The following is a 27,447-nucleotide window of genomic DNA, read 5'->3' on the forward strand; positions in this document are numbered from 1 at the left end:
GCAGCGCAGCTATTTACTTACAGATTTGGGTCACAACATTTTTCTCTTTTTCTATGTAAGAGGCATTGAGAATATCTGAAACAAGCCAAACATTTTTGCCTTATTGTAGCTTAACATTTCAATATTGCTAGAGCAGCAGTACTTTGCAGTCTTCTTCTCAATAGTGTGATCTATAAGGGTTTTTTTGAATTTACCAGGTTTAACACATCATCAGAAATTCAGTAAAGTGCATAGACCTATTGGCCCCATTCCTCATACATCTCTCTTCCTCTCATCTTCCTGATGAATTGTATGGATCTGCCCTGGATCTCCCTTGGCACACATGAGATATAAATTATCCCTGTGTGGGACCTTCGCTGTGTGGGACCTTTTGTTTTGCGGTGCAGAAGACATGCAGTTTTTAAAACCTCTTTTCTATCTTAATTACTCACATAAAGCTACTTAGGATTGTCACCTAAGACAGCAGCAAAAGCTGTAGGTAAAAACCTAACAGTTGGAAGAGTGACTCCTCAGTTTAGTGTAAAACAATAACATCAGCTAGACTCTTCTTAATGGCTTCATTAATGGGGCACAAGTTTTCTGAAAAATCAACCAAAGCCTGACACCTATTGCATCAAGTTCAAGCTTCTTGTCCTCACCTTCAAAGCCCTTCATGAATCTATTCCTCCCTGCCGGTTCGGTCTTTTGTGTTTTACCGCAACACCCTCCCACCCCGCTTCCTCTGATCCACCAAGAACGTCAGCCTAGTCTGCCCATTTGTCAGCATCTCACACAAATATATCCATGCCCTCTTCCATGCTGTTCCTTACACATAGAACGCTCTCTTTGAACTGATCCAGAAGGCCACGACCTCCTCCTTCAACACTCTCCTCAAGACATACTCTGCAACATTGCCTAGAAAAAAAAAAAAAGCTAGATTAATGGGGCATAAGGAGATAGTTGGCGCTTAGTCTATAACAATAAAAAAATGCATATATACATCTAGATATAAACATTTTGTATATATTTGACTGTATACCTCTCTTTCACCCGTGATAGGTATATCTCCAGTTCTCTAAGTCTGTAAGCTCCCTGGGGCAGGTGCCATGTCATCTTATGTGTGCAGTGCCCAACACTGTGAGGTTCCAACACTGACTGGGGCTTTCAAGGCAATTGTAATATAAGGATGAGATTTTCAAAGTACTCAGCATTGGTCTAACTCTGCTCCAATGGAAGGTGAGTCTAAGTCCAGTTACTGATATCTGTATTATATTGGATCCTTCTGTCCTGGTCCATCTTTTATCTACTATGAGCCTGTAGAATCTTTCTAGCTCTAGGATTGCTGTCTGCATCGTTAATAGCCCTCCTCAGTTCAGGGTTCCAAAATGCTTCCCACATTTTTCCTCACTGTCTCTCACATGTGAATAAGACTGGGGTTGGAAGCAGAGTGCATTGATAGGAGGAGTCTGGATTCTCTTTCTGCTGCCAGTTGGTAACCGGCACCTTACTGACTATTTTTATAGTATAGGAGAGATCCAATTTGCTCCAAGTATGACTCCTATTTCCCAAACATGTTATGTTATAACAGTATAGTTAGAGCAATCCCCAAGGAGTTTTATATGCATGTGAAGTAGATGAATTCCAATGGGGGCACAGGCAATAAACACAGCCATAGTTTTACAAGTGTAATGAATTTGATGGGATTTGCCTAGTCCCATTACCAAGACTGAACTCTTTTGCATGTGGCTCTGACAACTTGGAACGACCTGCTGTATCTGATCAGGAAAGCCCAGCAGGGAAGATAGTTGGGTTGCTATGGCCCAAGACAGATGCTTCGGAAGAAGTGGGCAGGAAAATTTGCCCAGCCTCTGCTTTCCCTCTAGGAAGAGCTGTCACTCGTTCACTTTCATAAGCAACAAAGTTGCACCTAAATTTTAAAGCAATACAGTTTTATGAGAGCAAAGGAAAAGTCATGTGGCATATAACAATACTATTGACTGTGTAAGTAATTTTCCTCTAATGTGGCCAAATAGCATTTACGGGAGGAAAGCATAATTTAACCAACTAGTGACATTCATTTAGCTTTTGATTAGAACCAAACCACTCCTTAAGTTCCACACTCTCTAAAAGGCATTATGAAAATAAATATTCAAAGAGCACATTTGACATGAGCTATAAACGTTACAGTCACACATCAAATAGATCTTATGAAAAAGAGTTATCATTTCTGTCTAAAAACTGTTTGCTGGATTTGTATTGAACATGACACATAATTTGTTCATTTCTAAAGTCCTCTGTTCAATAAACCAGCAAACATTTTGTGTTCCATGGTTTCATATGCTTTTGTGTTTTGGTAACCAGCATGTGAAATCTAAGAACATGGCCTTTAGAAAGAGGCCTGTTTTGTATAAAAATTGAGGTGAGCAAAGATGGTTCATACTGAAGTTTCAGTTCACCGAAAAAATAAGCTGTTTTGATGCATGTGAGCTAAAGTTACTTTTGCTAAGTTTACTTTTTGTTGCATTATGGCTTGATCATATGTGATGGTATGTTATTAAGCAACTGAATCTGTGATATAACTTTAGAAATTAATGCCAGGAAAAGGGTAAGAACAGGGGTGGGTTTTCCCTTTTCCTCTGAGGGTATGTCTATACTGGCAAGTTTCTGCACCACAAGTTATACCACTTTGATTAAAACGCTGGAATTAAACCACTGTTGCGTGTCCACACTGTGCTCCTTGTGACGCTGAAGCGCATCTACATTAGTAGCTCTTGCAAGGGCAAAAACAGCAGTGCATTGTGGTAGCTATCCCATGGTGCAACTGACCGCAGGGTACTTTGGGAAGAGTTTGCAATGCCTCATGGGGCAGCACAGCATCACATGATGCAGGTTTCTCAATCCCATTGTTCCATGGGCATCCTACTACATTGCCAGCTGCTTTTCAACTGAAGTGGGGGAGGAGGAGTGTGTGACGGGGAGTGTGTGTCTGTCTGAAGTGGGGGAGAGAGAGTGTGTCAGTATGCTGTCTTGTAAGTTCAGACAGCAGCAGGAAGCAACCGGTCCTGTGGCAGGGGAAGGGAGAAACCCCATCAGCTCCCGCCTCCCTCCCTGGGCTCTCTGCACAGCACTCTCTCTCTCACACACACACACACACACACACACACACACACACACACACACACACAGAGTGACACCTGTTCAACAGCACGAGCATTCCACATTAATGTTTTGCTTTGTGTCCTGGAGCAGATCAGCATGCAAGGGCTGTCAGAAACAGTGCTTTGAAAGGGGAGGGGTGCATGTCTCCAGGCCAGCCAAGTTCAAAACAATGAGCAGAGCGGTCACTTGAGGCATTATGGGACAGCTCCGGAGGCCAATTACAGCGCAGAAAGCAATCAAGTGTCTACACTGGCAATAGAGTGCTGGAGCCTCTGCGTAAATAGCCTTACGACTCTCTCTGGCTTGGCAGTGTGTGCACGTCTGCAATTTGAGCGCAAAAAGCTGCTTTACTGCGCAGAAACTTGCCAGGGTAGACAAGCCCTTAAATTTTGGTACTCACAAAGGAAACCAGGGTGAAAGATCCAGCCTGCAAATGTTCTCATCCAGGACAGATGTTCCAAATAACATCCTTTAGGCACTATTCAAAGGCTCCTCGCTGTTTTTCCATATAGTGGCCCTGAAGGTGGTATTAGAAGGATCAGCTCAGAGTAAGGCAATCCTCTGGAGGCTCGCAGGCGGTGAATGGTTCCTACACCACTGATGTTCTATGTAACTGGCAAAGGTTTTATGGCTGGGTAAAAGATGATGTGGTCAAGGTTTCCCTGCATCCAAGCATTACCCTGAGGCCATTGGCAGGCAGGGTAAGTTATATCAGGCTTCAGGTTGGTCTAACTTATGCCAGGGGACTAGCTGGGTCCAGACATCCTAGGAGCATAAATTTGTCTTAAAGCCACTTTTGCAAAAATCCTTTGTGGGTTGCACTGTGTGCTCCTCAAGGATCCGGGCCAAACATTTTTGACTTGAACAAACAAATTTAAAATGATCCCTTCTTTTTATAAGCAATCCTGTGTAGGAATGGTAATATAGAAAATTTCAGACATTGCCATTTGTTGTATACTGCAAGGATTTTTTATGCCTGCTTCACACTAACTCATTAAACTCTCATTAAATGGCCATGAGAGACACTATAAAGTAACAGCTTCAATAAGCTTTTTTTTTGGATCCTTCATTTGCACTGTCCCTGAATGTCTCTTCCAGAGTTACATTAGCTATTGCTGTAACTCAGATCATCATTTGTGAACAGTGGAGGGAAGTAGAACAAATTGGAACGGGTGCAGAGAAGGGCCACTAGGATGATCAGAGGAATGGAAAACCTGTCGTATGAAAGGAGACTAGAGGAGCTCGGGTTGTTTAGTCTGACAAAACGAAGGCTGAGGGCTGATATGATTGCTCTCTTTAAATATATCAGAGGGATAAATACCAGGGAGGGAGAGGAATTATTCCAGCTTAGTACTAATGTGGACACGAGAATGAGTGGATATAAACTGGCAGTGGGGAAGTTTAGGCTTGAAATTAGACGAAGGTTTCTGACCGTCAGAGGGGTGAAATATTGGAACGGCCTTCCGAGGGAAACGGTGGGGCAAGGGACCTGTCTGGTTTTAAGATTAAATTAGATAAGTTTATGGAGGGAATGGTTTAATGGTAAAACATATTAGCTGAGGAATACCGAGCAATAGCAGGTAAATAGTATAATGGCTAACAAGGGTCAGGCTGGAGACTCTTGCCTACATGCTCGGGGTCTTACTGATCGCCATATTTGGGGTTGGGAAGGAATTTTCCTCCAGGGTAGATTGGCTGAGGCCCTGGAGGTTTTTCGCCTTCCTCTGCAGCATGGGGCAGGGATCGCTAGCAGGAGGGTTCTCTGCCAATTGAAGTCACCAAGACACAGGATTTGGGGACTTCATCAGCAGAGTCAAGGGAAGGGTAGGGACGGTTTTGTGGCCTGCAGCATGCAGGGGGTCAGACCAGATGATCATAATGGTCCCTTCTGACCTTAAAGTCTATGAGTCTATGAACACAAGGGCTGAGGGACAGTCTCTTTTTTGCCTACCGAGATCTCTTTCTGTTCTAAGTAGAACTCACTGAAAAATGTCAACCAGTCCTAGTTCTCGGGCTACATCTCTAGTTTTCTACCAGACAAACACACCTGCACTACTGATTGGAAGGTCCAGAGCTAGTCAAGCAATAATTCCTCAGGCCTAATTCCTAAGTTGTAGGAGTTGAACCTAATTTGGAGTAACACATTTTTGGAAGCCATAAGAAGGGTCCTGAGAGGATACATATCCTTAATGTCAATCTCAATAACTATTTTGCTAACATCTTAAATTGTGAAATACAGAAGTTATGCTATCAGTGGCCACAAGTCAAAGACAAATGCAAAGTGCTCCACTTAGGAAGGAAAAATCAGTTTCACACATACAGAATGGGAAGAGACTGTCTAGGAAGGAGTACGGCAGAAAGGGATCTGGGGTTATAGTGGACCACAAGCTAAATATGAGTCAACAGTGTGATGCTATTGCAAAAAAAGCAAACATGATTCTGGGCTGTATTAATAGGTGTGTTGTGAGCAAGACACAAGAAGTCATTCTTCCGCTCTACTCTTCTCTGGTTAGGCCTCAGCTGGAGTATTGTGTCCGGTTCTGGGCACCGCATTTTAAAAAAGATGTGGAGAAATTGGAAAGGGTCCAGAGAAGAGCAACTAGAATGATTAAAAGTCTTGAGAACATGACCTATGAAGGAAGGCTGAAAGAATTGGGTTTGTTTAGTTTGGAAAAGAGAAGACTGAGAGGGGACATGATAGCAGTTTTCAGGTATTTAAAAGGGTGTCATAAGGAGGAGGGAGAAAACTTGTTCACCTTAGCCTCTAAGGATAGAACCAGAAGCAATGGGTTTAAACTGCAGCAAGGGTGGTCTAGGTTGGACATTAGGAAAAAGTTCCTAACTGTCAGGGTGGTTAAACACTGGAATAAATTGCCTAGGGAGGTTGTGGAATCTCCATCTCTGGAGATATTTAAGAGTAGGTTAGATAAATGTCTATCAGGGATGGTCTAGACGGTATTTGGGTCTGCCATGCAGGCAGGAGACTGGACTCGATGACCTCTCGAGGTCCCTTCCAGTCCTAGAATCTATGAATCTATAAGTCTCTTTTAGTTGTATGTCTTAGACTGCGAGACGACCAACATCAAACCTGGTGCCTTGGTAGAGGTGTATTTCTTTAAAAACAGTTCCTTTTATAAATAATTGGAAGGTCCCAGTCCTGCAAAGAATGACACACATTTAATTTTACACACGAGTAGAATATTTGATGGGATTACAGACATGCATCGTTAGGCACATTCATAAATCTTTGGAGGATGAGGGCATAAGGGACAGGAAGGATTGTCTAGTGGTTAGGGCACTGGTTTAGGACTCAGGAAGACCTACATTCAATTTCCTGCTCTACTCTAGATTTCTTGTGTGATCTTGGGCAACTCTCCTTGGCTCCGATTTTTAAAGGGATTTAGGCAATGCTCTGCTCGGTGTTCACCACCTAACCGAATTAGGAGCATAAGTCTCATTTTCAAGTGACTAAGGAGTCTAAATTCCATTGACTTTCAATGAGATTTAGGCTGCTAAATCGGTTAAGCATTGCAACACTGAATACCTTTAACAATCTGAGCCTCAGTTCCTTATCGGTAAATGGGGACAATAGCATTTCCCTACCTGACAGACAGAAAGGAAATATTGGTGACATCATGTCAGTACACATTTTATGAGGTTTCTAACAGCTGCAATCTCTGTATTATATGTTCAGTCCCTATTATTTTTGTAAGGGTGACAAGTGTGGAAATCATTCCAACCCCACTGAAGCATGCAACCAAAATGAAACGGTGTAATGCTTAGAATGACCTTTCTGTCTAAACTCTCCCTTCTTGCTGACAGCAATAATTGGATTCATAATCATAAAATAATACGTAATTGGAATTGATTTTAGCTTTTAACTTTTCTAATACACACCAGGAGCTAACTGTGCTGTTCAATTCATTTCTTGGCGTTTTATTCTCGGATCAGTTTATAAGGATTTTTCTCCATTGCTGTGGAAATACTTCTATGCCTCACTTCCAGCCTCTTCAGAGTTGACATTTTTGCTATTACTAATGATTTAGATGAAAAACATAAATAATATCATCAGAGTGAAAAGTACACTTGTTGATGCCATTCCAGCAGTATACTCTGCAATTATGAATCATGGATTCCCCTGGGTCTTCACGCTTCACAGACAGTCAAGAAAATGCTCATGTTTCTTTGTCTCTTGGAATGGTGATTTCACATCATCTATTTATCATTCCAAGTTGGATAAAAATCCACTTTTTTTCCCCAGGACACAAACTGAGTGGAATCCTGGCCCCATTGAAATCGATGGAAGTTTTGCCATTGACATAAAAGGGCGAGGATTTCATTCACTGTCTTGTAGAGAATTCTGTAAACTTTCTCAAAAAGAACAGGAGTACTTGTGGCAGCCTAGAGACTAACAAATTTATTTGAGCATAAGCTTTCATGTAAACTTTCTGTAACTATCTTTCTCTTCAAGACATTTTGTCCAAACTGAGTCAATCAGAGTCTCAATTGCAGCCACAGGCAGTGAAAGTAAGTGTGTGTGTGTGTGTGTGTGTGTGTGTGTGTGTGTGTGTGTGTGTGTGTATATATATCTTGCTTTACTCTACTGAAGTTTGCATGATTGCAGGGTCAAACTTTAACTGCTGGGATGGGTTTTACTGGTTATTCCAATGAGTATTGCTGAGGTTCAGAATGCCATGTTTTCTACACCCTAAAACATTTAAGCCTTTCCTTTAAGGAGCATACATACACAGTTCTGGCTATATGTCTCCAGTGAATGTTTTTATTGGTATTTTTTTCTTTTCTTGAATCTTTCAGATCTTTTCTTTTCTCTTTCCTTTTATGTCCTTTGCTGTGGTTTCTCACTCTACATGGGAATAAAAGTCACTCATGTATATAGGGCTGGTATGAGTCCTAATCACCATTTAAATCCTATTTTCAGGGTTTAAGTGGGTTAAGTGGCACATAGACCTCTTGCTGGCCCTCTTTACAGGGTGAATTTCACCCTTAAACAGTTTCTTCTGGCAGCCCCAAGAGCAGAGAACAAATCTAAACAACTTTTCAATGTTAATATTTTCTCTGTCCCCGTCTCTGTCTCCTCCTTCAGTTTCTGACTATAAATGAAAATACATTCTTCTGACCATGTAGAGCCATTGGTGCCAAAGACTATTCTGCAGTAGTACCCACTCTAGACCCCAAATTTAGACCCTGAGTCAGGAAGGTACTTAAGTATGTGCCTAACTTTAAGCATCGAAGTAGTCTCATTGAAGTCAATATGTTAAACCTATGTTTAAAGTTAGGCATATGCTTAAGTACATTGCTGAATCACAGCTTTACTCCTGGATGAGCAGATGCAACTTCCACTGAAGTACGGCAGCTGAATTTGGCCCTCTGTCACTGTAAGAATCTCTCTCTACATCCCGCTTTTAGTTTTGATTTCATGCCATAATCCCAAAGGGCAGAGTAGAGACTGGCAGTTTCAGAAAGGTATAAAGGATCATTTTTTAATATTAAAGCTGCATTTGACAATACAGGGTTCCAAGACAGACCCTAGAATCCTTTTGCTCACACTTCAAGATACCACAGCACCCAAACTTCTGGGGGCCCTGGGAACACAGCAAAGTAGACCAGATAATGTCAAGATTGAAGTTAATGAAAATTTTCTCCTTCCATTTTGATCTATTTCATTAATAAATACCAGGTGCTGGTTTGAAGGCAGCTGAAAGACACATTTTTAAAAAACAAAATGTGCCCTTTCCACTATTTTAAAAAAGTGCTTTTCAACTGAAGTAAAGAAATAGGATGCTACAATCCACTTGCTTCAGGAAGTCTATTCTATTAGTTCATCATACATTAACACTTTTTAGGGGGGCATAACTTACCACCCATGCTTATAGTATTATGTTGGTCTGGACACCTGATACTATGCTAACAGAGAGATACAGTATCTATTTATTACTATATACTTGGACACTATAATTGGCTTTCTAAGGGTGGTACAGTGAGTTACCTTAAGCCACCAGAAGAACAGGAGTACTTGTGGCACCTTAGAGACTAACAAATTTATTAGAGCATAAGCTTTCGTGGACTACAGCCCACTTCTTCGGATGCATATAGAATGGAACATATAATGAGGAGATATATATACACACATACAGAGAGCATAAACAGGTGGGAGTTGTCTTACCAACTCTGAGAGGCCAATTAATTAAGAGAAAAAAAAACTTTTGAAGTGATAATCAAGCTAGCCGAGTACAGACAGTGTGATAAGAAGTGTGAGAGTACTTACAAGGGGAGATAGAGTCAACGTTTGTAATGGCTCAGGAACCTATCCTTGTAACAAACCCCGATGCCAACTCTGTCCACATATCTATTCAAGTGACATCATCATAGGACCTAATCACATCAGCCATACCATCAGGGGCTCGTTCACCTGCACATCTACCAATGTGATATATGCCATCATGTGCCAGCAATGCCCCTCTGCCATGTACATTGGCCAAACCGGACAGTCTCTACGCAAAAGAATTAATGGACACAAATCTGACATCAGGAATCAAAATACTCAAAAACCAGTGGGAGAACACTTTAACCTGTCTGGTCATTCAGTGACAGACCTGCGGGTGGCTATATTACAACAGAAAAACTTCAAAAACAGACTCCAAAGAGAGACTGCAGAGCTAGAATTGATATGCAAACTAGACACAATCAACTCCGGTTTGAATAAGGACTGGGAATGGCTGAGCCATTACAAACGTTGACTCTATCTCCCCTTGTAAGTACTCTCACACTTCTTATCACACTGTCTGTACTCAGCTAGCTTGATTATCACTTCAAAAGTTTTTTTTCTCTTAATTAATTGGCCTCTCAGAGTTGGTAAGACAACTCCCACCTGTTTATGCTCTCTGTATGTGTGTATATATATCTCCTCATTATATGTTCCATTCTATATGCATCCGAAGAAGTGGGCTGTAGTCCACAAAAGCTTATGCTCTAATAAATTTGTTAGTCTCTAAGGTGCCACAAGTACTCCTGTTCTTCTTTTTGCAGATACAGACTAACACGGCTGTTACTCTGAAACTTAAGCCACCAGTATTCACTCTCATCTTCAGGGTAGTTTGCAAGGCCCACTTGTTTTCCAAAGATGAGAAATAATGGGACGGTTCTGCTAAGAGTCCTTAAACATGTTTTTCTGCTGTTAGATTATTGGTTGATGTGGAAGGGAGATTACAGGAGTGGTCTGTCCAAGATTGTTTATTTAAGAATTCTCAAGGAGCTCCTAGAGCAAGGGGCAGGTGCTCCTTTTTAATGATTTATATGTATAATCTAAATAAATACATAATGAGAAACCACAGTATCTTCTTAGATTCAAGTTAGAAGCTATAGTACCACTGTCACTAAAGAGTGGCAATGATGAATTATTAATGTTGTCCATTGTAGCTGATTTAGTACTCAAATTCACCCTCCTGGCTATGTAAAGAGACAATTTGAAACACAACAAAAATCTGAAAGGAAATTAGGACATTTTAAATGCATAAACAAGGGTTCAAAATTCTGTAATCAACAGAGGTTGTGAACTGCACATATAATGGGCTGCATCAAAACTTAACTGAAACTTTCCTGTTACTGAAAAAACAAAATAGGCCAAGTCATCAAGAAATGCAAACTGCTTCAATTGTGGCAGCCATCAGAGCTTCTGAAACCACGGGATGACACTCAGCATGAAATCAACCTAGCTGTATCTCACTGGGCAAATAAAGTTATTATATGGGGTGTGTGCACATGTTTTGGAGCCTTTGGCCTTTCATCAGAAGGAGAAAGAAGAAACAGGGAAAGCATTTGACCTTTCCAAACACAAGTCCCATAAAGAAGACATTATTTCTGGAACACAGTTCAGACTTTCAAATCATGTTTAAAAACACATACAAAAAGTGCTCCTTTGGGACTCATAAGGTTTGACACTAGTTTGATACCAGACAAGCAGAAAGAGGGAGAGTACATTAATTTAACTCCAACTTTCACATTTTCTAGATGAGAAAAGAGCCAAATGCCAAGAGCTTAGGCATTGTGTTTGTTTCAAAAACAGAGCAAATTGTAGATCCAATTATATTACAGTGTCTGAGGAAAGTGTCATTGGTCCAGTCATTAAGGATACATTTAAGCATTTTTCTTTTTCCTGTCTCCCAAACTTTTCTGAGGCATTTTAATTCTACATTTGAAGCTCAAGATTGTGAACCAGAACAAGTCAAGTACTGAAGTGGTAGGGCTATACTCAGAAGGGCTCAAAGTAAGGCTGGTCTTTTCTTTGCTGGTAAGAGTTACATCATCCATCTCAGTCCAACACAAAACAGGCATCATGAAAGAAGAGGAGCATAAAATGAATAGCAAAGTACATCTTAGATCACCCGGAGTCTCCAAATATTGGCCTTCTAAGAGACGAATCTATGTCCTTGTATTTTCCTGCCATATTCTTTTTACATTACAGAGGGAGGGACTGAAATGAATCTGGGCAATTTTGGTCTCATATCAAAATCTTTTTGGAACCTGCACAATGACAAATCAATATGACAATGTATCCAATTTATTAAAATAAGCAGGAAACCATCATATTTAACAAACCAGAGCAATCACAATGTGTCCACTTAATTACTCTTTTTCATACAAGATGAAAAGCACTTAACACAGAGTCTTACAACAATTCAGCAGGTGTCATTTGAGGAGGAAAAGAGGAATTTCTGAAAACAAGCTGCACTTTTTGTATCTCTCCATTTAATAAAACTTACTCAGCATCCCACATGAAAGCTTATGGGAGACCATTCTTTTATTTATCCTGAGCTCCCCCCCACACCCCGCAGTCTGGTAAGTGGAGAATGGGGGCTCCACGAGCTGCACTTTAACAGTAAAAGAGCCGCATGTGGCATGTGAGCCACAGTTTGACCACCGCTGGCTTACACTAAGGGCAAAGAGAAGGTGGTGGTCTAAATCTCTGGACAGCAATTGTCAATTGAATATTTATTACCAGGTTCAATTCCTTTGCAAAATGCAAGATGAGAGATGTTGTGAACTTTGCTGGTTTCCATTAAATAATCTACCTAATTCCCCCCCCACACACACATGGCCCCCCATGTATAGTGTCCTTCCAATTACTCTTTGGCTACCTTCATCCTCACCTCCTTCAAATCCACCCTATTTCTTATGACCAGAAATAAAAAAATGCATTTTTGGTAGATTTGCTAACATAAAAGGGAAAATTAACTTAGAAGAATTTATTCACTTTAAGATTTAAATTTCTTTAGTTACACGGGATATACCTGTTGCTCAGATGGGTTCTTCCACTAAATTAGACTTGGGGCAATCACATTTTTAAATGGACTGCAATTCAGTTAGAGAGCAACATGCTAGCATTTATACTTGCGGTAAATTGTAGGTTCTAAATTGGAATCTTTACACACAAAAAAGCAACAAAGGCCTGGAATGTCTATGTCACAGATGCAGAATAAGAAATTAGACAGAAAGATTTTTTTATGGAGCTTTGGAACCTGAGTTTGATATATTTCCGTAAAATACCCAAACTCTGCTAGGCTACCCTTGCTACAATGCAGAATTACAGAACACTTTCACCCTACCAGGAAGACATTTGAGTTCCAACATGCTGTATAGCAGGGTTCTCAAACTGGGAGTCGTGACCTCTCAGGGGGTCACAAGGTTCTTACATGGGGGTCGCGAGCTGTCAGCCTCCACCCCAAACCCTGCTTTGGCTCCAGCATGTATAATTGTGTTAAATATATAAAAAAGCATTTTTAATTGGGGGGGGGAGGTCGCACTCAGAGGCTTGCTCTATGAAAGGGGTCACCAGTAAAAAAAGTTTGAGGATTACTGCAATATACGCATAGCTCGGGGAAAAATCCAGTATTTATAATCAAGGAAAGCTGGAGTGTTTGTATTTCCATTTGAGCTTTATTGAGGAAATCATTAACAACACAACACTTACAAAGGAGGACACATTTAAGACATTCTTTGTAAACTGAATAGTATTAATGTTAACGACAATTCCACTGGCCTACATAGTGTTCTATACTGGTGAAACAAAGCCATGGGATTAGGCCAAATATTGTCATGGCAACAGAAAGAAAAAAAATCATTCTAAAAGGGTTTCCAATAAGCAAGAACAGCTAGCATTCAGTAAGTAGCCTTCAATAGAAGTTGACATCTGTTATTCATTTGTTGTTTCTAGGTTTGAAGAAAAGCAGGGTAATTGGAAATAGTACCATGTTCTGGGAACATATTGAGTGAAAGAACTCTTAATGCTTTTTAAAATATTGGTCTATTTATCCTTAAAAACATTTAGCATGTACCTTTTTTGTCCATTTATAAACTGGACAAGCTAGATGGAAGTTATCTAGATTTACTTATTTTCAAGCAATGGAAGATCAAAGCAAGTTTCTTGTGTTTAATAAAGAGAAACTACCTCTCCAGCTGAGCAAGGAACATCTTTTTGGACACAGAGGGGTGAAGAAAGAGAAAAATTACAAGAAAAGAAACGGAATGTGCCAGTGGTAAATGTTTAGTATTCTGATTATTATCCCCAGTCCAATAAAGCAATTAAGCATTTGCTTACCTCGAAGCATATGAAGAGTTCCATTGGCTCCAAAGTTGGACTATTCATGTGCCTCAAGGTAAGAACATGCTTAAGTAGAGCTAGATGACATTTTTTTGTGAGAAAGCTTTTTCCACCAAAAAATGCAGAGATTCAGGTCAACCTAAACAATTCACTAATTCAGATCAAATTCACAAAATAGTTTTGGTCTATAAACTGAACATCCTGAGACACTGCCAAACCCCAAAAAGAAATCTAAACAATTCATTTCAACATTTTCAAAATGAAACGTATCAGATTTCCAATTCCAAACACCATTTTAGTTAAAATTGTACAGTGAATTTGTAGCGGGAAAAAAAGGATAATACCCATCCCCCCATGAAACATTTAATTTTGGGTTGAATTAACCATTTGGTTAAATCCAAAACAATTTTTTAAAACTTTTTCATTTTGATAAAAATATATAAAAAAACATTTGTTTTGGGTCGACCTAAATATTTTTGTTTTCTGGTTTAGTAGCCAAACCAAAAAAGTTAGTTATTTATACAGTTGTAGGCTTAAGAGTTTTGCATGATCAGGTGCTTTAATAATTCTCCAAATGTCATCTAAGAGAAAGGGATTGAAGGGGAAGGGGAAGGAAAATGAGGGACTGTGCGTAAATCCCAGAGGGACTCCTGGACGCGTAAGATATGGAGTACTATTACTGGGCTAAATCCTGAAGTCCCTGACTTAGTTTTTACTCCTGGAAAACTCTCTTTGATTTCAATGGGTCAGGTATTAAGAATGTACAAAGAAGTCAATGGACTTGTAGAATCTGGTCCTCTGAGAATTTTGCTGAATAAGTAAAACCTAAATGAAGACTTCAGAATTTGGACCAACCCATATAATGAAAATTTGAGGCCATTCAAGACATATTTTAATAGTTTTAAAATAAAAATGATTGTGTCCAAAAACCTCTCATATATTATTATTATTTGTATCAATCAAATTGAAGCCTCCATTGTGCAAGGTACTGTACAAATTTAGGGTGAGACACAGGGCCAGATTTGTAAAGGTATTTAGGAACTTAAAGATGCAGATTGGCACCTAATGGGATTTCCAAAAGTACTAAGCACCTATCATTATTTTAGGCACCTAAATACCTTTAAAAATCTGGCCCACAGTCCCTGCCCCCATGGAGCCTACAATAGATACTGAATATCTAACACAAGTTGTTGGGGTTTTTTGTTTCCCGTCTTTCCCACTTCAATCAAACGAAGAGAAATTTTGTTTTTGAGTAAAATAAATTCCTTACTGTCTCACCGTCCAGTCTCACTAACTTAGCCCTAAAGACAACCAATAAAAGGTGCCAATCATTGTACATAACTATGTGGCTAAACATCTATTATTAATCGTTATATATTCTTTTTGTATAATGTACTGAGATCAATAACTATTACAATGCAAAAATCTCCTATGGCATGTGATAGACTGATTGATCAGTACAGCGGACAATAAATTGATATTTTTTCATTTGGCTGGCTCCTTTACTAAAACTAACAAAGGCATGGGACAGCTGACAAGTTAATAAGCCCCTGCAAAATAACAAACACACAAAGAAAAACGAGAGAGAGAGAAAGAGCGCATGAGCCAAACCCAAGGAATTAAAATGCTGAGGGATCATGGGAAATAAGATGCAAGTATAAAAAGGTGGAGAGATTCTGCTCCATTTTCCCATCAACATGTTTCAACTAGAAAAGGTTTCTGAGTTTGCAACATGTTGTTCGCCATTAAAACCTGATCTTCTCTGTAACCTGTTTAAATGCCATGTTGCATTCCACATTAAACAGACATTTTGTAAGGATCAGTATAATAGTGTTACTTCTCTCCACCATTTTGTAACATTTTCATAAGAAGGCAATAGTATATAAAATACCCAAGGAAAGTACAAGCAAAGAGCCATGTATTAAATAAATGTCTTGGGTTTCAGTTTGTAACATTAAATATATACACAATATCCAGCTTTTATTTGAATTTTCAGATTATTGTAATTTGGCCCCATCTTTAAAATCCAATATACTGCTCTACCTCGTCCTTCACTCCAAACTGATAAAAACAGAGATAAAAATTATTAACACTGTTCCTCCCCTTTCCATCCCCAAGGTAAAGCAAACTCTGAGGCAGGAATAAGATGTAACAGTTGGATATATAATGTGCTCTGTGCAATACCAAGTTTGACTCCATTTTGTCAGAACACTCATCCACCTGGGGCCAAAGTTTGAAAGAGATTTCAATTCAGCCTCTGTTGTGTGCATGCAATTTTTCATGCACACTCACTTGTCTGTACAAATGAAATATTTTAGGGGCTTGATTTTTAACTCCGCTTCAGTCCAGATTTTAATTTTGGTGTTCAATTTTGCACCTGCAGTAACTATACCTTCAATAAACTGCAGATGCAAGTGGTAGCACTTAGACATTTACCTACCTATTTGCAATAATAAGTCCTTGGGACAGATTCCTGGCTCCAGAGGAGCTGTGCTTGGCACAAGCTACTTTTCTGCTTCACTGAATTTGGTGCCAACCTGGTCTATAAATTATGCAGCCTAATGTTTTAACTTACAGTGGTTTGAGTGTTCCCCTAAGAACCACTATATTGGCCAGGGGTAAATGCAGCATAGAGCACTTCATACACCCCCTTGCCCCCCCAGCCAGGCCTCTGAGCCACACACGAACTCCCCCTGTGCCTGGTGGGGAGACTGTAGATTACAGCTAGCTAACAGCTTTTGACATCTGGGGAACCTTCTATATTAGGGCAGATGTCCTTCCTTTGTGACACAAAAGGGATGGAACTGGGGGCCAGGATCTGTCCTACTGAGTCTGAATGCTGCTATCTGAATGTAAAAGTGTAGACACAATATTTAAGGTGCACATTTGCACTTGAAAAAATAGAGACTATTACTGAAAATCAGATCCTATATATACAAAATATTTGTGCTGAGTGTGCATTCAATTTTAATGGGGCTTGCACTCAGTTCATATGTAAGTAGTCTTGGCAATTGATAATACAAAGCCATGAATAAATGGTTGTGTTCACAAAATTGTATGCATAGAAATAGAGACTAATATGGCTCATAATTGTTTTTGTTACTCTTCTTATCGTTGCAAGGTCAGACTTAAACTATTTCTGGTTTTGACACACTTCTGTTTCAGTATTCTGCCTCATTGTATTTGTCAATGTTTGGCTATATAGCAACTTGATATAGGAAAAGAACTGTATTAAACAATTATTACTATCAACAAAGACCAAATTCTAAGGCACTTAGGGTGGAATCCATAAAACTGTTGCAACACTGAACATCACAACATCTAACTTTTAGGTGCCTAGAAGATCATAGAAACAACACTGAGATCCACAAAGCTGAGTTAAGTGCATAGGCTGCCTATACATTGAATGGCAAGAGAGCGGAGCCTTAGAATGCAATCCACAAAAGCCAGCATGCTAGGTGACTCCCACGGGCTAGTTTAGGCTGGGAGATACTGATGTGTAAGCCGTTTCCCTTTTTCAGGGTTAGGTGCCAAAAGCTGCAAGAAGGCACTGAGCTCTGTTTGAGATATACAAATAGGAACTCATCTCCTGGCTTAGGCACCTATATAGTTTCTTGTGGGAATGAGTTAGGCGCCTGCCTTGCTCCACACAAAATGGTTGGAGAACGAGGTGCCCACCTTATAACTTTTAGGCCAGTAGTTACAGGGGAGAGCCAGGTTCAATTCCTTCCTCCCTGGCAGAACAGGAGAAAGATTTGGAACTACAGTCACCCTTTCTCCTCTCAGGAGAGTACTCTAACCCAACAGATGCTGGGATCCCTGTGTCTCTCCAGTTGAAGTGGTTCTATTGTGGATAAATAAAAAGTGAATGGAGCAGGGGAATTGGCCCTGGAGTCTCCTGCCTCCCCTGCCCCCAATCTGGGTGCTCTAACCAGTAGACTACAGGATCATCCCCACTCTCTCTTTATATATCTGGCTCAACTATTCAGCCACAGTAGAACATCTTCAAACAGGAGACCTGGAGGGAGTCCTATGTCAGAATATCAGTGGTGAGAGCTCTCTCCTGAAAGGTGGGAGACCCCAATTCTAATCCGCCAATGAGGGAAGAATTGAACTTTGGTCTTCCACATCCCAGCTCTAACCACTTAGCAAAAAGTTGTAAAGTGGGCAGCACCACCTGTGGGTTGGGCTCTTGGGCGAGCCACCAGGGAATTTTTACTTTGAAAAATGTAGGCATTGGCTGAGTTTAGGTGCCCACAATGTTCGGTGGGAGTTTTGTGGATTTCTGCGGGAGACTTAAGCACATAACTCTGGGTTTAGTTGCCTAAGTAGCTTTGTGGATTCCACCCTTAGTTTTCACTCAGTCAAAACTCTCATTGACTATCCTTAAGGGCAGCTGTTGTTTCTAGGACGGAAGCCAATATAGACCATGCCTAGCATGGACTGACTCCAACTGCACAGCTAAGAGAGGTTGAGGAAAATGTCATATAATGGAAAACTGGAATTTAGAGAGAGTAAAAGTGAGTGAACTGTAGTTGTCTTTTTTTTATCTGAAAGATTTCCAAGTTTTAATATGCAGCATAGAGATGATAACCTTACACTGTGTGCTGTGGAAATCACCTCAGATAGCTATAGATCATATAATAGTACCTGAAGTGAAATAGGAGGTTGATTTATCTTTATTGTCCATTACTGCAATTCAGTGCAATTTATTTAGGACCACTGTCTCTCACTCTGAGGGAAACAGAGTACAAACACATTAATCTTCATTGCCTGTATCTTAGATACCAGCAGTTGGGATAATTAGCTTGTTACTCTCTGCATGTACAATCTTTTCATGTCCAGCAAGATAGATCTCAGTCTAATCATCTGTAGTGCACTACCTCATGAACTATTCTGTAAGCGTGAAGGGCTTATTTGAGTCACATACTGTAAGCATGTGAAAGCTCATTAAGGTTTGGAAATAAGTGACACCATAGGGCCTTCATTTAGGGCCAGATTGTGGCTCTTCAGACACTATGAGTGTTGGGGAGAGTTTGGTGTCACACCACCTCTTTGAGAGCTCCTGGAATCATGCTCCACGTAAGAATTATACCTCCTACATTGCAGGAGGAGCAAGGCTACTGTGACACTCTTTAAAAGGATGCAGCTTATCATGTGACAAAGGTAAAGAATCACAGGAAAAGTCACTTCCTTCTAATGCTGAAGGAGGAATTTGATCAGAATAAAGAAAACCGGTCTTCCCTGCAGCTACTTTGTTCCTGTGTCTGCTTCATTATAGGGCTTTTGTTGAGAACCTTTGCCAGACCCTTCCTCTTCAGCATCCTGAAATAGTTGTAAAGAATAGCCGACATCTTCACCCATCAGCTGCTCTCCTGTGCCCCCACAGGGCAAATTTAGCTAGGAATCCCTCCAAGGCTGCTCCTTTTCCCTCCCCACCCTGCTCACGTCTCATGTAATGCTTGTAAAGACTGAGATTAGGACAAATGTTTACTGAAGCTAAAATTCATGGGAGTTTTCACATGGTTTATTTGACATTTTAGATAAATTATTTTCCACTCTTTCCAGCTCCTGCTTGATCCTCTGGGTTAGGGGCAGGGATTAGAGGTGCTACTCTGACTGCACTGGTGTTGTCAAAGCAGCAGGTGGAAGACAGGCTATCCAAGGACAAGAAGTCCACCCCAGTCCCCAAGTCCCTTAGAAGTGTTCCCCTGTGATATTCAGCCTCTGATACTGGCTACTTATAGAAATCCCCGATCCTCTGCCTCCAAAGGAGCAGTGTTTCTCAGTTTCACCTTAAATCATCTCAGCTGTATAATGCACAGCACTCATGAGTACTCCTAAAAAAACAAAAGGTTTATTTAAGAAATAATAGAGATGCCATTAGAAACAAAAGTGTGACAGAAACAAATGCTCACAATACAAAACAAAAATCATAAAATACAAACTAGGCTCTACACTTAATACTTACCTTTCGTAGCTGGTAAAGTAGGTTCCCCTCCCGCACTCGCCAAAGTTTAGTCTATTGCAGAGCTGTCTAGATTCACAGGAACCAGAATCCATTCTTTCATGAAAAACACCCCTGCTCCCCAAGATGTCTCCTCAGTGCATGGATGCAGATTGCCTCTCCCCACTCTGGGTTATCAAATCTCTTGACTTTATTCATAGACAGGATGTTCCCCTGTCTGTTATAAAGTTCCTATTTACCTCCAAGTGGTTTTGATTGTTTGCCGTTGTCTTTGGTGGTTTTCCATTGACTGTTCTGTGATGGGGCAATGATAGAGAATAAAACCTTGCATTACTTCATCAGCTGACCAGGGAGGGGTGGCAACTCCCTCCTACACAGATAGGTCATCACCAAGTAATATCACTCCCTGGTGACTCCTTTTAACCATAAGGGCATAAAATGAAATATAGTTACATTGTTCCTTAAATATTACACATAATCATGGTACCATGATTATGAACTTTGATCGTTTGCAAGTTTTCAACAGATACATTACATGTTACCCTTTATGGGCAAATACCCTGTAAGTATGTGTTCATTATAGTGAGTTTGTCAGGTCTGAGACAAGTTGTTTGCAAAGAAGAGGGGACTCCTTGCCAAGGGGCTCATGTGTCACAACCCCAAGCATCTATCTACTGCCCAAAGTAGGCTGAGAACCTACAGGGGGTCACTGCTGCCATCAAAATGAGCAGAGTGGGGAAAGGTAGAGCAAAAAAGCAGCTGCCTGCAGCTATGAGCCGTGAGAACCAGGTAAGTGTTTTTCTCCTCAGCACTTCCTTCCCTGCTACTCGTTACAGACTTTGATCATTTGCTCCTGGCCAGTCACAGCTGTTCTCATCAAGTTCCATTCTATCTGGGTCTCAGGTAAGGAAGGGCAGGGACTCTCTGCACCAAGAACCTTTGTGAACATATAGGCAATTTCCACTCTTGAAGTCTTACTGAAATGAAAGAGTGATATCAGACTGCCACAGCAGGAGGGGTTTCCTCAGCTGCTCCAGATCAGTTTAGTCTCTCCCATCCACCCACCTCCACTTCAGTCATTTGAAAAAGTAATTTTGCTTTACATGCAACATGAATCAGATGGAGTGAAGTAGAAATTGACCGTTCCTATCCTATGGTGTCACTGGTGCTAGAGGTAATTTCCATTGAACTTAAGTGCCAGCAAGCAAAATTGAAAGTGAATCACATATTTGTAGATGGCAGCTCTATGTGTTAATGTGGCATTAATAGCACAGACAGAACATTGTGCGCTAATGATGACGAACCATATCATATAACGGCATTTCTCTCCATGATGTATCTCACATCACATACAAAAAAGGCTAATTAACCTGTCAATGTAATAAAATTAGAAGCAGGACATTAAGAATCATCTACAGTAAGGACCACTTCCCCTCATCTGCTGTAGCCAACCTTTCTTAAGGCCTTAACCCAAAAGTTGTTGAGCACCTTCAACTCTCATTGCTGTCAAAGGGTGTAGAGGGTGCTTAGCACTTTGCAAGATCAGGCTTTTAGAATAGACTGAATTTCACATCCTAATCTTGGTCTGATCTGCCAACAGGATGAGAAAAACATGTTTTCAGGGACACCAAGGATATCTTATGGAACAGCATATGCTGAGTGACAGTCATTCCACTCCTCCCCCATTCCTACCTTTTAACCTTGCGAGTGTAAAGGATACAATGACTTTTGTTTCATTTAAATTAAGCCCCACTGCATTGGTTTCACACCAGGTCTCTAAACAGAACCATTTTAATGTTTCATCATTCCCAACTGGCTGTCATTTCACAGTCTGTTGTGTATTCTCTAAGACAATATGGAAGATTAATAGTTTTACTGTAAAGGGCTCACGATTATAGTACAAGATCAGTAAAGCTCAACACCAGAATCTCTAATAGTCTCTTGTGCAACTTGAAAACACAGGACAAGAAAATGGGAAACTTGAGGTTAGATGTATACACATTTAGAACTTACGCTTTGCCCCAGCTCCTTTTCCTTTTATCTGTCTGTCTGCCCAGTCCTCAGTTGTCCCAAGTCCTCCTCATTCTCTTCAACCTTTAGAAACCAAAGAAAGAATCTGACTTGACTCATAGCATTACAGAGAGAACCAATAAATTGCAGACAGTGTTTGTAAAAAGCAGTAAATTGAGCTAATATGCACAGAGTAATAATAAAATATTAGTAATAATAAATAATAGCAACTTTATAGCACTCTTCATCTGAAGATCCATAAAAGGTTAAACTCTGACTATCCCTTTGCAGGTGCCAGCTGAGGGAACGGTCCATACTACCTCTTCCCCTTGCACACCACTGAGGGCCCAGGTAGAATGCTACTGATAGTGCCCACCCAAAAGCATTAGGGGTGGGGACAAATGCTATTCCCAGTGGTGCTTCACAGTTCCAATGGGATGTACCCAGCTTGGATCAGAGCAGGACTAGGCCCTACCCTCATAGCATCCGACAGCAAGCCCAAAGGAAAGTTCATGCTGTGCCTTTGTAGGGCAGAAGTGCCAGTGTCCTTACCATCTGTGCCTGACCTGCACCTGCCTTTGGCAATTTACAGGCACTTTTCCACACCCTGCCAGCATACTCCTACTAAAAAAAGCCAGCATTTGGCCCTAATTAATCACACCTGGCAGCACACCTGTGAAAAAGGGAAATATTAGGAGCCATGGCCCAGATCCTCAGTGGGAGTTAGGTGCCTAAATACCTTTGAGTAGCTGGGACCAGGTAAATGTTAGGAACCAGATCATCAGCTGGTATAAACAAGTATAGCTTTATTGGCTGAAATGGAGCCACGGTGATTTACACCATCTGAGAATTTGGCCCTTGGTCTATTTTACTGACATTTACACTGAGGCACAGGGAGGAATAGTAATGACTTGCTGAACACCACATATAGTAAGTCATTTTGTTGGGAGTCAGGACTAATATCCAGGGCAGGATTCCCCGCTTCTGTCTGACTCCCTGCTATAGCCGCTAGACCACAATGCCTCTCTCTACCTTACAGTGGATGAAGATGTGCAGACCTTGGCCAGAACTTACTGATCTAGGCTGTTGTTCACTACCACATTGCATCCCCCATGACAGGCCAACGAACACATCACTTTGTTTCGGCTACTGCTTGACTTCTTGTACACATCTGTTTTTTGTAATTTTGTTGGGGGAGAAAACCCCGTAACAAAGCCACTTTGGTGTCCAAAGTAGATTTGCAGAATCACAATGAATTCAGAACAGTGATCATTGGTAATGGTAATTTTTACCAAAAAATATAGATTTGCTTCTACACTTTCATAGGCATCTGCCCTGGCTAGTCCCCCATCCCTCTCGGCCTGCCACACAACCTGTCTATGCTGTGCAGGGAGAGCCTATGGATCCCCCAGTTATGTGGCATGTTTAGGATATAGAGAGTCCTGCCTAACCTGCAGCAGATCTACTATAGTTTTACTCCTTTCAGAGCCCTCCTGGTATACAGAGCTGGGAAGCAGTATTTGGCCCTACAATCTTTTAGCTAAAGGCCATTATTCATTTCCTGCTGTTCTCGTGTGTATGTGTGTGTGCGCGCAGGGTGTAACTAGTCTTAAGAGAAGATAATTATTTGGATGCATCTCAATCCATTTGTTGTCTCGCAGACAAAGGCTGGTTGTTGTAACCTGTTTTGAATGAACATGTAAAGGACAGATTAATCTCTCCAACTCTCATATTAGGAAATAAAGCAAAACAATGAAAGAGGAATCCTGATCCCATTGAAATCAGTGGGAATTTTGCCATTAACTTCAATGTGGCCAGGATTTCACCCGGAGAATTTTCCATAAGGAAAGCCAGATTGGGCTCACCGTTTATGAGCCTGAGTTTTCTTCCAATGTCAGTGAATGAACCTAGCACACAGTCTTTTATTTCCAGGCGCTACATTAGAAAACTGAACTAAACATATAGGAAAAGAAGGAAACCACAGATACATTTAAATAAATAAGCTTTGCTTTGTGACAAGGGAATAGAATATTAATGAATTTGCTGCCCCCACTTTGGTACTTGTACAAATGCAAAACACAACAACTCTTGTTTTCACAAGGGACTAGTATAGCATTAGGGAGAGGGATCATAAGATGGAGAATATCTCCAGTTAACTGTTTGCTTGTCTTGTTTAGCTGAGTACATGCTATCTGCAAACAGCAACATTTTGCAGTGTTGCCAACTCACACAATTCTGTCGCAATTCTCAATGTTTTGTTTTTTAAAGTCTCAGATCCTGGATTACATGAGAATCTCAGGTCGTTTTTGTTTATATGTTTGTTGCTGGGTTGCTGTTATTTTGTTTTAAGAAAGTGTCTAGTTGCTAGGACTGAGGAGAAAAGCTTGACTATATGACCCAAATGCACCCCGAAGACTCAAAACCCAGAACGAAAACAACAAGAACCCCCAAATTATTTTTAATCTCATTCTTTTGGATGGACTAACTCGTGATTTTTGAACATTTGGGGTGGGCAATACTTGCTTTTTAAATTAAATCTCGTAAAGACATACTCCCCCCAGAAATTGCTATGATGGATTCAGTAGATATTCTTTTAGTTCGGTAAGATTATTTAAGGACTGGATGATTGTGATATATTATGAACATGATTATTCATTGTTAATTTTCTATCCTACTAAAAATAAAGTGCTTTTTTAAATTAAAAAAAATAAGGTAAATTTGAAATATGCATATGACCAAACAGTGTCTCAGATTTTTTTTTCCTGTTTGAAGGACATCCTTTTTCATAATGCATCTATGTATCAACAGCAAAGTGCATCTTAATAATCTTTTTTTTTTTTTTTTTTTTTTGAATGGCCCTATTTGTGTCTTACAATGATGTCTGGTTATAAAATAGAATAACAGAGGCAAGAAGGGAAGACAATAAAAATCTCCCTTCCTATTCCTTGTAGAAAATGCACAGATTTTGGTATGGAAATCCCAATGGATCTTGTCTGTAAAATTTCACACGGAATATTGTTAAATGTTCATAAGGAATCTTTTCCATTAAACAAGAGCAGTGGTTTACTGTACAGTTTAAGGGTAAGCCCCACAGACAATATAATATGAAATTTTACTAAGCAAAAGGAAAACTAAGGCACAAAGAAACATTTAGGTTTCATTTGATTTTTTTTAACATTAATTCACCTGAACATTTTTCCAAAAGGCCGACTCTCACTGAGGCTTCTTCAATGTGATGATTACACATTTAGGCATACGGTGCAGGATGTACTGCATCTGGGTCTTGCTTAACAGGCACAGACTGAAACACATAAATTAAGCTGTAATCAAAGACCAATGAGATACTTTGCTTCTATCCCTAGCAAAGCAATGAAACAAAGATTAAGAAAACGAAACAGTAAGATCTAGTTTTTTAGCATTGCAACCTGTCCTGAGTAAAAGGAAGCATGCAGCTGCACCATCCCTGGAGACAAACAGTGCAACACTGTGTGAAGAGTCATAATTCCTTTGCTGGTTCTCCCCTTGCTCCAAGGGAGAAGTAATTTGCCACTGGCTTCTACCAGTTTAGGTATATGGGGACCTATACCAGCAGCAGAGTACTTCCTTTTTGTATCAGCTCAGCTTTACTGGCATGCACACTGGGGAAGATGGGGTGGAGACAAGGCTCACCCAAACCAATCTGAAAGGGGGGGAGGAGATGGCCCTCCATAGGCAGCTCTTCATATGCAATTAACCAAAGTGCGGATATCCTGTTTGGAGGATTATGGAAATGCCTTATGCCCCCTTCTTACTCTGTGAGCTATCATAAAAGCAGGTTATAATCCTGCTTTAAATACCTATATATAGTTATATGGCCCCCATTACTGGAGTAGCTGAGTGTGATACACCTTCACAGATGTATTTATCTTCACATTTATCTGTGAAGTAGGTAAGTACTATTGGCCCCATTTTACAGATAGGGAACGAAGGCACAAAGAGACTAAGTGACTTGTCCAAGGTCACACAGGAAGTCTGTGGCAGAAGTGAGAATTGAACCTTTGTCTTTGGGGTCCCAGGATGGAGTGTAAGAGAACTACAAGTAATGAACTGCAGAAGTTCCCCTCCCAGAATTATATAATTATTGGCCAAAGGGAACATAGTTCAAATCATATTCTGGGATTTTAGTAAAACATTTCATAATGTGTCTCCGGAAGCTGGGCCCATTCAACAAAATACATGTTAATACAGCCAAATACAAGGAATGAGGGGACTGTAACCTGGAAAGCAATGACTCTGAAAAGGACTCAGGGGCCATAATAGGCAAACAACTCAACAGTGAGATGCTGTGGCAAAAACAACTGATTGTTGTACGTATAACCAGGGGAGTATTGAGTAGGAGTACAGGTGAGTTTACCTCTGTAAATGGCATTGGTGAGATCAGTACTGGAATACTGCATCTAGTTCGGGTGTTCACATGTTTTTTAAATATGCTGAAAAAGTAAACAGTGCAGGAAAGAGTCACCAAAAATTATTCATAAGCTGGAGAGAATGCCTTACAACGAGAATCTTAACAAGCTCAATCACTTTTTCTTATCAAAAAGAAGATTGAGAGGTGATTTGATTACAGTATCTAAATACCCCAACTGGGAGAAAATATCAGGTACTAAAGGGCTCTTTAGTTTAATGGAGAAAGGCATAACACAAACCAATGGTTGGAAGCTGTAACCGGATATAGATTTTAATGGTGAGGGAGATTAATCACTGGAACAAACTACCAAGGGAAGTAGTTGATTATCCAACCTTTGATGTCTTCACATCAAGACTGGACACCTCCCTGGAAAATCTGCTTTAGTGAACCACAAGTTATTGGGCTCAAAATGGGGGTAACTTGGTGAAATTTAATGGTCTGTGATATGCAGGAGGTCAGACTAGATGATCTAGTAATTCCTTCTAGCCTTAAAATCTAAGATTCATAAATTCAATTAATTGTTCTTCTCAAGCTGCACTAATGAGTTCATTTTCAGACTAAAGATGTCCCTGAGCTTTCCGCATTGGCTCCACAGCGAACAGCAGAAATCAGGTCATTCTGTGGACAGAGGAGAAGTCCTGGCATAAGGAAACCAAGGATCTATTCCTGACCGTCACAAAATTTGCTGTGTGACACTGGGTAAGTTACTTAACCTCTCTGTGCCTCTATTATTCCATCTGTTAAAACTGAGGCTGCCAATGAGACTTTGTTCCTAACGCACTTAGGTGCTTCTGAAAATCCCACTCTATAATTACAACAGGTTTTTTTGATAGAGACATTGTCCATTTAAGTTATTTTGTTTCATGAGCAATTAATGGGAAGTGTTTTCATTTTAGTCAGGCAAATACTCAACACCTGAGGAATTTTCCGGGGTTCAGAATGAACTGGCCATTTTCCACCCTTTCTTCTTTCTGCCAAGTTCCTTTGTACTTGTATTTCTGCGTAGAGCTGGCAGACTTGTTAGGAGATTCAGTTTCTCTGGGCATCGTAACAAAGACAGACGATCATCAAGTTTGTTAGAAATTAGCGGTTTCCTTTCATTCAAATTTAATCACCAATGGAGTTTAACTTGCATTTGTGAGGGATGAGGCATTTAAAGATGGCTTTATGGTTACAAAAAAAACATATAATGATTTTGAAGCTGGAGCCAAAAAGGATATCATCAGACAGGAAGAGAATTGTCTCCTTGGTAATATTTAAAATACT

General features: G+C 40.3%; 1 long non-coding RNA gene across 1 annotated transcript; it reads right to left on the reverse strand.

Annotated features, from left to right (window-relative positions):
- Window positions 1-5: 5 nt before the first annotated feature.
- LOC117879457 lies at window positions 6-25,090 on the reverse strand. Its single transcript, XR_004646272.1, has 3 exons — window positions 24,921-25,090; window positions 21,738-21,818; window positions 6-894 (listed from the first exon to the last, which is right to left on the reverse strand). It is a non-coding gene; the product is annotated as an uncharacterized LOC117879457 (long non-coding RNA).
- Between the last annotated feature and the right edge of the window lie 2,357 nt (window positions 25,091-27,447).

The sequence above is a fragment of the Trachemys scripta genome, chromosome 6 (genome assembly GCF_013100865.1).
Source record: "Trachemys scripta elegans isolate TJP31775 chromosome 6, CAS_Tse_1.0, whole genome shotgun sequence".
Taxonomy (NCBI): domain Eukaryota; kingdom Metazoa; phylum Chordata; order Testudines; family Emydidae; genus Trachemys; species Trachemys scripta.